The sequence below is a fragment of the Canis aureus genome, chromosome 11 (genome assembly GCF_053574225.1).
Source record: "Canis aureus isolate CA01 chromosome 11, VMU_Caureus_v.1.0, whole genome shotgun sequence".
In the NCBI taxonomy this organism is placed as follows: Eukaryota; Metazoa; Chordata; class Mammalia; order Carnivora; family Canidae; genus Canis; species Canis aureus.
The window spans coordinates 6,732,949-6,744,605 of record NC_135621.1 but is presented as its reverse complement, the minus strand read 5'-3'; the positions used below and the strand labels follow the sequence as shown (position 1 = coordinate 6,744,605).

The 11,657-nt window shown below is 36.1% G+C and overlaps 1 long non-coding RNA gene across 1 annotated transcript in view; it reads right to left on the bottom strand.

Annotated features, from left to right (window-relative positions):
• Positions 1 to 347: 347 nt before the first annotated feature.
• Positions 348 to 11,657, bottom strand: part of LOC144322933 (uncharacterized) — a 187,433-nt gene continuing 176,123 nt past the window's right edge. The window contains exons 5-6 of the long non-coding RNA XR_013388517.1: positions 1,092 to 1,138; positions 348 to 814 (exon numbers count right to left, since the gene is read on the bottom strand). This is a non-coding gene — a long non-coding RNA (uncharacterized LOC144322933). The remainder of the gene's footprint in view (positions 815 to 1,091; positions 1,139 to 11,657) is intronic.

The following is an 11,657-nucleotide window of genomic DNA, read 5'->3' as shown; positions in this document are numbered from 1 at the left end:
ACTCTAAATTTGTAACTAATGTCAGAAATTAGAATAATCTTGTGGACTATTCTTTCTCTAACTGTGGCCTCCTATCCACAAAGGATAAAAAGTATTATCAAACGTTTTTTATGCTGATGCAATCTTACAGTGACCTTTTATAAGGTATTCATAAAAATTCTCTTTGAAAGAACTTATGTGTAGCTAAGAAATAGAAGACATGACTTTTCTATTTTTCTTCTTGATTCCATTAACTGAAACTATACAGAGATTATTTTTAAATTACTATGATCAATATTGGATAAACAAACACATTTTAAGTTCCTAATATAGATATGTAATGAAACTATAAGGAAAACAAAGGCATGGATAATATAATATTTCCATCAAAGATTTTCAAAAATCTTAAATGGCATGACATGTACAAACTACGTATAATTGCAAATAGAAATACAAAGCGCAAGGGTTGCCTTTTCTCCACAACCCCATCAACACTGATTATCTCTTCTCTCTTAGGTGATATCTAATAGCCATTCTAACAGATGTGAGGTGATATCTCATTATAGTTTTGATGTGCATTTTCTTGATGATTAGGGACACTGAGCATAACATCTTTTCATATACCTGTTGGCCATTTGTATGTTTTCTTTGGAAAAATATCTATTCAGTTCCTCTGCCCATTTTTTAATCAGATTGAATTGTGTGAGTTTCTTCTATATTTTGAATGTTAATACCTTATCAGATATACACAGTTTGCAAATATCTTTTCCTGCTCTGTAGGTTACATTTGTTGATGATGTATTGTGCTGTACAGAAGCCTTTGTTCCAACAAGTCCTAGAAAAGTACAAAACCAGATGAGTTCACTGCACACTCTAAAAACATTTTTAAAATAATTATTAACAATCCTTCTTAAACACCTCCAGTAAACTGAAGAGGAGGGAACACTTTCAAACTCATTTTATGAGGCTAACATTACCCTGACACCAAAACCAGACAAGGCCACCACAAGAAAAGATAATTACAGACCAACATCCCTAATGAACATAGATACAAAGCCCTCAGCAAAATATTAGCAAATTGAATTCAATAAGGCATTAGAAAGATTGCATACCATGATGAAGTGGGATTTATTCCAGGGAGGCAAGGATGGTTGAACATCTGCAAATCAATGTGATAGACTGCATTAACAAAACAAAGGATAAAAATCATATGATCTTCTTAAGAGATGTAGAAAAAAGCCTTGATAAAACTCAGCATCCATTTATTATAAAAACTGTTAAAAGATGGGTAGAGAGGGGGAACATATCTCAATATAATAAGGGCCATATGTGACAAGCCCACAGTTAACATCCTACTCAATGGTGAAAAGCTAAAAACTTCTCCTCTAAAATCAGGAAAAAGACAAAGATGCCCATTCTTGTCACTTTTATTCAACATAGTACTGAATGTTCTAGTCAGATCACTTAAGGCAACAAAAATAAATAAAATACCTAATCAGAAAGAAAGAAACAAAGAAAACTGTCTCTATTTGCAGTTTCATGATCTCCTATATAGAAAATCTTAGTCCATTGAAAAACTAATAAATTCAGCAAATCTGCAGGATACAATATCAATATACAAAAATCAGTTGTTTCTATACACTAATAATGAACTATGAAATAAAATTTATTTATTTATTTATTTAATTAATTTATTTATTTATTTATTCATTCATTCATTCATTCATTCATTCAAATACTTAATTTATTTATTCAGTAAGAGACATACAGAGAGAGGCAGAGACATAGACAAGGGGAGAAGCAGCTGTGGGGAGCCCAATGTGGGACTCTATCCTGGACTCCAGGATCACGTTCTGAGTCAAAGGCAGATGCTCAACTGCTGAGCCACCTAGGCATCCCAAGAAATAAATTAAAAAAAAAAATCGATTTACAATTGCATCAAAAAGAATAAATTACCTAGGAATTAAATCTAACCAATGAGGTAAGAGGTCTGTATACTGAAAACTGTAAATCTTTGATGAAGGAAATTGAAGATGACAAATAAATGGACAGATACTCCATGCTTAATGGCTTGGAAGAATTAATATTGTTAAAATGGCCATACTATCCAAAGTAATCTACAGATTCAATGTGATCCTCACCAAAATTCTAATAGCTTTTTTAACAGAAATAAATAAAACAATCCTAAAATTTGTATGGAACCGCAAAAGACTGTGAATAGCCAAAGTAATCTTGAGAAAGGAGTAAAGCTGGAGGCACCACATTCCTGATTTTATGCTATATTACAAAGCTATAGTAATCGAAACAGTGTAGTATTGCCATAAAAACAGACATATTGACCAATAGAACTGAATACAAATTCCAGAAATAACCTATGCATGTATAGTCAATTCATTTATGACAAAGGAGGGGCATTTGGGTGGCTCAGTCAGTCATCTGTCTTCAGCTCAGATCATGATTCCAGGGTCCTGAGATTGAGCCCCATGTTGGACTCCCTATTCAGCAGGAGTCTGCTTCTCCCTCTGTCCTTCCTCCTCTCATTCTCTCTGTCTCTCTCTCCTTCTGTCTCTCAAATAAGTAAAATCTTTAAAAAAATTATGACAAAGGAGCCAAGAATATACAATGGGAAAAGGATAGTCTCCTAAATAAGTTATTATAATTTGATAGGTGCTCAGCATCAGGGAATGTGATGCAATAAGTAGATTGCAAATGACCTTGGGATCTCACTCTGATTTAGCTCAGTGACAAGCTACATGGGACTAGGACTTCCGCTTCAACAGTAGGATGGGTTTTGTTTAAGCTTGGCTTCCCACTAAACCAGTGGCTTTACCCCCTAAAAAGAAGCAATGTGTCGCATTCTCACTTTCCATTGACCCCCACGTCCTACAAGTGTTTGGCAGTTGGTTTACCTATAAACTCTTAGCAAATCATTTGGTGCCAAGCAATTAGTTTATAGACCAATGGCAAGGTTGTAGTTGTCTCATGACATTGGAGAACAACATTGCATCTTCCTTGCACAATCTTTCCTTTGAAAGACAACCCACACTTTGTGCAGAAGAATGCTTTGGGCTCATCAAAAATCTCTGTACGGACAATAGTAGGATTACTCATTTATCTTATTAACTCTATTTTCACCTCCCTACTTTCTGCTCCTTTATCTGATATCTAAATGCATAACAATCACATTGCTAAATATCCCCTAAAAAGTGCTGATTCAAATGGAAGATCAGTATAAACTATACATCTTGAGCTCAGCTGATGATTACAATTGAGGATTTTTATAAACCTCAGGAAGACAAAAAAAAATTGCTGCAGAATACATATATTGGTTAGGATTTGTTAAATACTATTCCTAGACTGCTAGATAATTTAGTGAGGCACGTAAGATCCTCCTCAGTCTAACCCAGAATCCTCTTCAGCCTACATTGCTATCATTCACCTATTCCTCAGTCTTTCCAAACTTTTCGCACTTTGATGAATAAAGCCATTCTCTTTAATTACTTTAACTATTTTGTATATGCAATTTCTTCCTAATCTTGGGAAACAACCTATTTATTTTTTAAGTTCTAGCTCAAAACTGATTTTATAAAACATATTTTCAACCATATCTCATTAGCCACTCTAACATCTAAACTGTAAACACACTTATTCCTTGTCATTCTATAGGAATTGGCTTATTGTATTATAATTTATTCCTTTATATGTTCATCTTCCAAAATGATATATAATCTCTGTAAAGTAAGTACTTTTTCAACTGTGTGTGCTTCAAAGCTACGCTTGAAATATTTAAAAAAATTCATGTTCAATAAGTAAACAAATGACTACTCTCCCAAACACTTGAAACTCCTAGAGGTGTTTGCTGCAGAAGAAACTCTGCACACAGAAAGTAAATAAATGTTGCTGACTTACGTGGAAAGTAAAAGTAGTGAAGTTTTATTTATGTCTTATTTATTTTCCAGTTGTTTCCTGCCTCCCAAACAATGTTTATCCAGGCAACAGCAATTCCGATTAATATTATTATAAAAATATATAGTCATATGAATAAACTCACTGAAAAAGATCTAAAGAGCCTTTGGATTGTCCAGATGTCTGATCCCATCTGTTGATATAGAAAATTGAAAGCTTTGTCTGTTTTAAGCTTTACCAAAAATATGCAAAGCTTTATAAAAAATACAAAATTTCAAAGAAATTGCTCATTTCCTTTGTCTTTCTTAAGAGGGTGTATGTATTACATATATGTTTATTCGTATATGTATATATTATATTCATATGTATATTTTATATACATACACACATACATATGTGTATTATGGGTGTGTTTATTTCTGTTTCAGAAAATTTCTATAAAATGTTCTGGAATTTTTACATTACAAAAAACTGTAGTTTCTTCGAGGCAGGAATCAAGGGTAGGCTTCTCTCTACTAGGAACCGATCTAGAAATGCCTGCTATATTTGGGATTATTAAATATCTTAATTTTTACACACTCAACATACATTGACTAGAATATAATTCAAGAAGATCCTAGATATTTTCCTGACAATAATTTTATTTTCTTGGCTATTACACATTTCAAGTAATTTGAGCCAGTTAACTCAACACTTTTATTTAAAAATGAACATTATGAAGGGGATCCCTGGGTGGCTCAGCAGTCTAGCACCTGCCTTCAGCCCAGGGCATGATCCTGGAGTCTCGGGACTGAGTCCTGCATCGGGCTCCCTGCATGGAGCCTGCTTCTCCCTCTGCCTGTGTCTCTGCCTCTCTCTCTCTCTCTCTCTCTGTCTCTCATGAATAAATAAGTAAAATCTTTAAAAAAAATGAACATTATAGAGAGAGTCCAAGATGGTGGAGGATTAGGAGACCTTAGTTTCATCTGATGCCAGGAATTCAGTTAGATAGCTATTAAATATTTTGAACACCTGCAAACTTAACAAATGATCTAAGAAAAGAATAGCTGCAACTCTACAAATAGAAAAGTGACCATTTTCTGCAAGGTAAGAGGTGCAGAGAAGTGAGTCTGAGGTGATATGTGGGACAATAAACCATGATGGAAGGGAGCCTCCAGCTCCCTTATTAGTCAGCTCCAGTGAGGGACATCCCTGCCTAAAAGGTGCTGAGGTGGTGAAGCAGGGAAGAATCCTAGTGGGGACAGTGTGGTCTTGGGATGGTCGGGTCACAGGAAGACTGCAAGTGCCTAAGTGTGGCATAGTTCCCAGGCATCTGAGTGGAGAAGCTGGCTGCAATCAGTGAGCCAGGAGTGGACTCTTAGCCTGGAGTTGCCATAAACTGCAAAGCACGATGCAGTCTGCAAGTTGTTCTCTGAACAGGGGCTCAACAAATGGCAGGACCAGTGAGACACCCCCTTCCTCCTCCAGGAGGAGTGGCACTGGAGCATGCCACACTGCAGGAGTCTGCAAGGAGACTCAAGCTGGGTTGTGTGCCTGAGAGAGAAATGCTCAGTCACAGGTGGGTGAGCACAGAGTGTGGATGGACTCCAGGGAGATGTGAGTGATTGACTGCTTTTCCCTGAGGAGTGGGGCCCTCAACTATTGGCCCCAGGGCTGGAGATTGAGAGGCTGCCATTTTTACTCTCATTCTCTAAAGCATCACAGAAAGTCTTTGAAGAACAAAAGCCACATAGAGCAATCTGGAGCTGCTTACTTAGCCTGGCTCTCTGACAAGGACAGTGCAATTACACTTCGGGCAAAGACACCTTAGAATCAACACAACAGGCCCCACTCCCCAAAGGTCAGCAAGATCTACAACCATAAAGCAAGTTATACCATAAAGCAAAACAATATTAAAATAATTGGGATCTCAGAAGAAGAGAAGAGAGGAGAGCAGAAGGTATATTGAAGCAAATTATGGAGGAAAGCTCCCCTAATCTGAGGAAGGAAATGGGCATCCACATCCAGGAGGCACAGAGAACACCCCTCAAAATCAATAAATATAGGCCAAAACCCCAACATATAATAGTGACACTTTTAAATATCAGAGAAAAGAGAAAAACCTGAAAGCAGCTTGAGACAAAAGGTCCATAACCTACAAAGGTAGAAACATTAGACTGGCAACAGATCTCTCTATAGAGACCTGGCAGGTCAGAAAGGACTGGCATCATATATTCAGGGTGCTAAGTGAGAAAATATGCAGCCAAGAACACTGTATCCAACTAGGATGTCGTTTAAAATAGAAAGAGAGATAAAAAAAAATTCAGGACAAACAGAAACTAAAAGAATTTGTGATCACCAAACCAGCCCTACAAGAAATATTAAAAGGGATCCTTAAGTAAAGAAAGAGCCCAAAAGTAGCATGGACCAGAAAGGAACAGAAACAATATACAGAAACACTGACTTTACAGGTAATGCAATTGCACTAAATTAATATATTTCAGTAGTTACACTGAATGTAAATGCGCTAAATGCCCCAATCAAATGACACAGGGTATCAGATTGGATAAAAAAGCAAGACCCAAGAGATTTTATATCCAAAGACACCTCCAGATTGAAAGTAAGGGGTGGAAATCCATTATCATGCCCATGGACACCAAAAGGAAGCTGGGGTAGCAATCCTTAGAAAAATTAGATTTTAAATCAAAGACTGTAATAAATGATGAAGAAGGATACTATATCATAATTAAAGTATCTATCCAACAAAAAGATCTAACAATTATAAATATTTATGCCTCTAACATGGGAACACCCAATTATATAAGCCAATAATAACAAAAGTAAAGAAACACATCCATAATAATATAATAATAGTAGGGGACTTTAACACCCCACTCATTGTAATGAATGTATCATCTAAGCAGAAGATCAACAAGGAAATAGAAGTTTTGAATGACACACTGGACCAGATGGACTTCCCAAATATAATCAGAACACTCCATCCTAAAGCAAGAGAATACACATTCTTCTTGAGTGCACATGACACATTCTCCAGAATAGATCACATACTGGGTCATAAATCAGGTCTCAACTGATACCAAAAGATTAGGATCATTCCCTGCATATTTTTGGGCCAATGCTTTGAAATTAGAACTCAATCACAAGAGGAAATTTGGAAAGAACTCAAATAGATAGATGATAAAGAGTATCCTACTAAAGAATGAATGGGCCAACCAGTAAACTAAGGAAAAATTATAAAAATTCATGGAAACAAATGAAAGTGAATATACAACTGTTCAAAACCTTGTGATGTAGCAAAGGTGGTCCTTAGAAGTATATAGCAATACAAGCCTTTCTCATGAAATAAGAAAGTTCTCAAATATACAACCTAACCTTACATTTAAAGGAGCTGGAGAAAGAATAGCAAATAAAGCCTTAACCAGACAGGAGAAGAAAAATAATAAAGATTAGAGCAAAAATCAATGAACTAGAAACCAAAAGAACAGTAATACAGATCAACAAAACTAGAAGCTGAGTCTTTGAAAGGATTAATAAGACTGATAAACACCTGGCCAGACTTATCAAAAAGAAAAGAAAAAGGACTCAAATAAATAAAATCATGAATGAAAGAGATCACAACCAACACTGAAGAAATACAAACAATTTTAAGAACATATTATGAGCAACTATATCCTAACAAAGTAGGCAGTCTGGGAGAAATGGATGCACTCCTAGAGATGTATAAACTACCAAAACTGCAACAGGAAGAAATAGAAAATATGAACAGACCCATAACCCACAAGAGAATTGAAGCAGTAATAAAAAATTTCCCAACAAACAAGAGTCCAGGGCCAGATAGATCCCCAGGGGAATTTTACCAAACATTTTAAGAAGAAATAATATCTATTCTTCTGAAGCTGTTGCAAAAAATAGAAATGGAAGGAAAATTTCCAAACTTGTTCTATGAGGCCAGTATTACCTTCATCCCAAAATCAGTCAAAGATCCCACCAAAAAGGAGAATTACAAACTAATAGCCCTGATGAAAGGGTACAAAAAATCTCATCAAAATTCCAGCCAACAGGATCTAACAGTACATTAAAAGAATTATTCAGCACACCAAATGGGATTTATTCCTGGTCTGCAAGGGTGGTTCAACATCTGCAAATCAATCAGTGTGATCCATCACATTAATAAAAGAAGGACAAGGGGATCCCTGGGTGGCGCAGCGGTTTGGCGCCTGCCTTTGGCCCAGGGCATGATCCTGGTGACCCAGGATCGAATCCCACGTCGGGCTCCCGGTGCATGGAGCCTGCTTCTCCCTCTGCCTGTGTCTCTGCCTCTCTCTCTCTCTCTGTGTGACTATCATAAATAAAAAAAAAAAAAAAAAAAAAAAAAAAAAAAGAAGGACAAGAACTATATGATCCTCTCAATAGATGCAGCATTTGACACAGGACAGCATCCTTTTGTGGTTAAAATCTCCACAGTGTAGGGATAGAGGGAACATACTTCAATATAAAAAGCCATATATGAAAAGTCCATGATGAATATCATTCTCCAATAGGAAAAACAGAGTTTTCCCCCTAAGGTCAGGAACATGGCAGGGGTGTCCCCTCTCATCACTGCTGTTCAACATAGTACTAGAAGCCCTAGCCTCAGCAATCAGACGACAAAAAAGAAATAAAAGGTATCTGAATTGGCAAGGAATAAGTCAAACTCACTTGTTGCAGATGACATGATAGTCTATATGGAAACCCCAAAAGACCCCACCCCCAAATTGCTAGAGCTCAGACAGGAATTCAGCAAAATGGCAGAATGTAAAATCATCGCATATAAATCAGTTGCATATCTATGTACTAACAATGAGAAGAAAGAGAAATTAAGCAATCAATCCCATTTACAATTGCACCCAAAACCACGAGATAAACCTAACCAAAGAGGCAAATGATCTGTACTCAGAAACACTACAGAATACGCATGAAAGAAATTGAAGAAGACACAAAGAGATAGAAAAACATTCTATGCTCATGGATTGGAAAAACAAATGTTGTTAAAATATTATGCTACCCAGAGCAATCTATACATTCAGTGCAATACCTACCCAAATACCATTAATTTATTTCACATAGTTGGAACAAATAATTCTAAAATTTTTATGGAACCAGAAAATATCCCCGAATACCCAAAAGAATTTTGAAAAAGAAAACCAAAACTGGCATCACAATTCGGACATCAAGCCGTACTACAAAGCTGTGATCATCAAGACAGTGTGGTACTGGCACAAAAACAGACACATTGATCAATGGAACAGAACAGAGAACCCAAAAATGGACCTTCAACTAATCTTCCACAAAGCAGGTAAGAATATCTAATTGGAAAAAAAAGTCTCTTTTACAAATGGTGTTTGGAAAATTGGAGAGCCTTATGCAGAAAAATGACACTGGACCATTTCTTCACATCACACACAAAAATAGACTCAAAGTGGATGAAACACCTAAATGGGAGACAGAGATCCATCAAAATCCTAGCGAAGAATAGAGACAACATTTGTGACCTTAGCCACAGCAACTTCTTACTAGATATGTCTCCAAAGGCAAGGGAAACAAAGGCAAAAATGAACTACTTAGGAGTTCATCCAGATAAAAAGTCTGCACAGCAAAGGAAATAGTCAACAAACCAAAAGAAAACTGATAGAGTGGGAGAAAACATTTGCAAATGACATATCAGATAAAAAGTTAGCCTTCAAAATCTGTAAAGATCTTCTCAAACTCAACACCCAAAGAACAAATAATCTGATCAGTGGGCAGGGTTACCTGGGTGACTTAGTTGGTTAAACATCTGCCTTTGGCTTAGGTCATGATCCCAGATCCAGATCATGATTCCATGATCCCTGCTAAGCAGGGCGCCTGCTTCTCCTCCCTCCTGCCACTCCCCTTCTTGTCATCTCTCCTCTCTCTCTCTCAAATAAATAAATAAATAAATAAAATCTTAAAAAAAAAAAAGAATAGACAGAAGACATGAACAAACATTTCTCCAAAGACATACAAATGCCTACAGACACATGAAAAAATTCTTAACATCACTCAGCATGAGGGAAATATAATCCAAAACCCCAATGAGATACTACCTCACACCAGTCAGGATGGCTAAAATTAACAAGTCAGGAAACAACAGATGTTGGTAAGGATGCAGAAAGGGGGAACCCTCCCTCGTACACTGTTGGTGGGAATGCCAGCTGGTGTGGCCACTCTGGGAAATGGTATGGAGCTTCCTCAAAGTTGAAAATAGAGCTACCCAATGACCCAGTAATTGCACTATTGGATATTTACTCCAAAATACAAATGTAGTGATCGGAAGGGACACCTGCACCCCAATGTTTATAGTAGCAATGTCCACAATAGGCAAACTATGGGAAGAGCCCAGATGTCCATCAACAGATGAACAGATAGAGAAGACATAGCATATACATACAGTGGAATACTACTCAGACATAAAAAGAGAAAGAGAAAGAAAAGAAGAAAGAAAGAAAGAAAGAAAGAAAGAAAGAAAGAAAGAAAGAAAGAAAGAGAAGAAGAAAGAAAGAAAGAAAGAAAGAAAGAAAGAAAGAAAGAGAAAGAAAGAAAGAAAGAAAGAAAGAAAGAAAGAAAGAAAGAAAGAAAGAAAGAAGAAATCTTGCCATTTGCAAAGACGTGGGTGGAACTAGAGGATATTACGTTAAACAAAATAAGTCAGTCAGAGAAAGACAGTTATATAATCTCACTCATGGAATTTAAGAAGCAAAACAGAAGCTCATGGGGAAGAGAGGAAAAATTAAAATGAAAGCAAAGAGGGAGATAAACCATAAGAACCTTTTAATCATAGGAAACTGAGTGTCACTGGAGGGTGGGAGGATGGGGTAACTGGGTGACGGGCGTTAAGGAGAGCACATGATATAATGTGCACTGACTGATGAATCACTGACCTCTACCTCTAAAACCAATAATATGTTAATTACTTGAACTCAAATAAAAATTTAAATATATACTAAAAAAAGAAGTTTCAAACTGAAAAAAATGAATGACAAAACACAATGTGACTTATTCATACAATAAACAATACTAAGCAATAAAAAGGAACAAACCATTGTTACAGACCACAGTAATAACTACCCAAAAGAAGCTAGATAAAGAAGTATATACTATATATGATTACATATATTAAAAACTCTAGAAAACTAATCTAATCTATGCAAGGGAGCAGATCAGTGGTTATATGGGATAGGAAAGAGTGGCTGGCTGGGAAGGGGAAGAAGGGGAATTTTGAGGTGATAGAAATGTTTTATGTCTTGAATATGTTGGTAGTAACATGTTCAGAACTCATGAAACTGTATTTAAAATGAGTGCATTTGATCATAGGTAAGTTGGACCTCAATAAAATTGGAAAAAAAATAGCAGGAAGAAAAGAACATTAATAACATGGAGTTAAATAGTAAATTATTAATTATGTCTTTAATTTTGAAAATAGCTTTTCCAAACTCACCATTTTCTAAGAGGTTTTGAGAAACATGCTTAGATGCATTTCGCCAGCATAAAAAGACACCATTGTTGGTGAATTTCACTTTGACCAAAAAAACCCCCAAAAAGTCCAGAAAAAGTTCTATTTGCAGTCCTTTCTACCCAAAACAATCTCTGCAGTCTATAGACTTTAAAGAGTTATCCATTCACTTATTGAAGTATTGATTATTAGTTCATGCCTCCAAGTCAAGAACACTCTCTATATTCAATGTATTTTCAAATTATGAGAAATAATGAGAAAC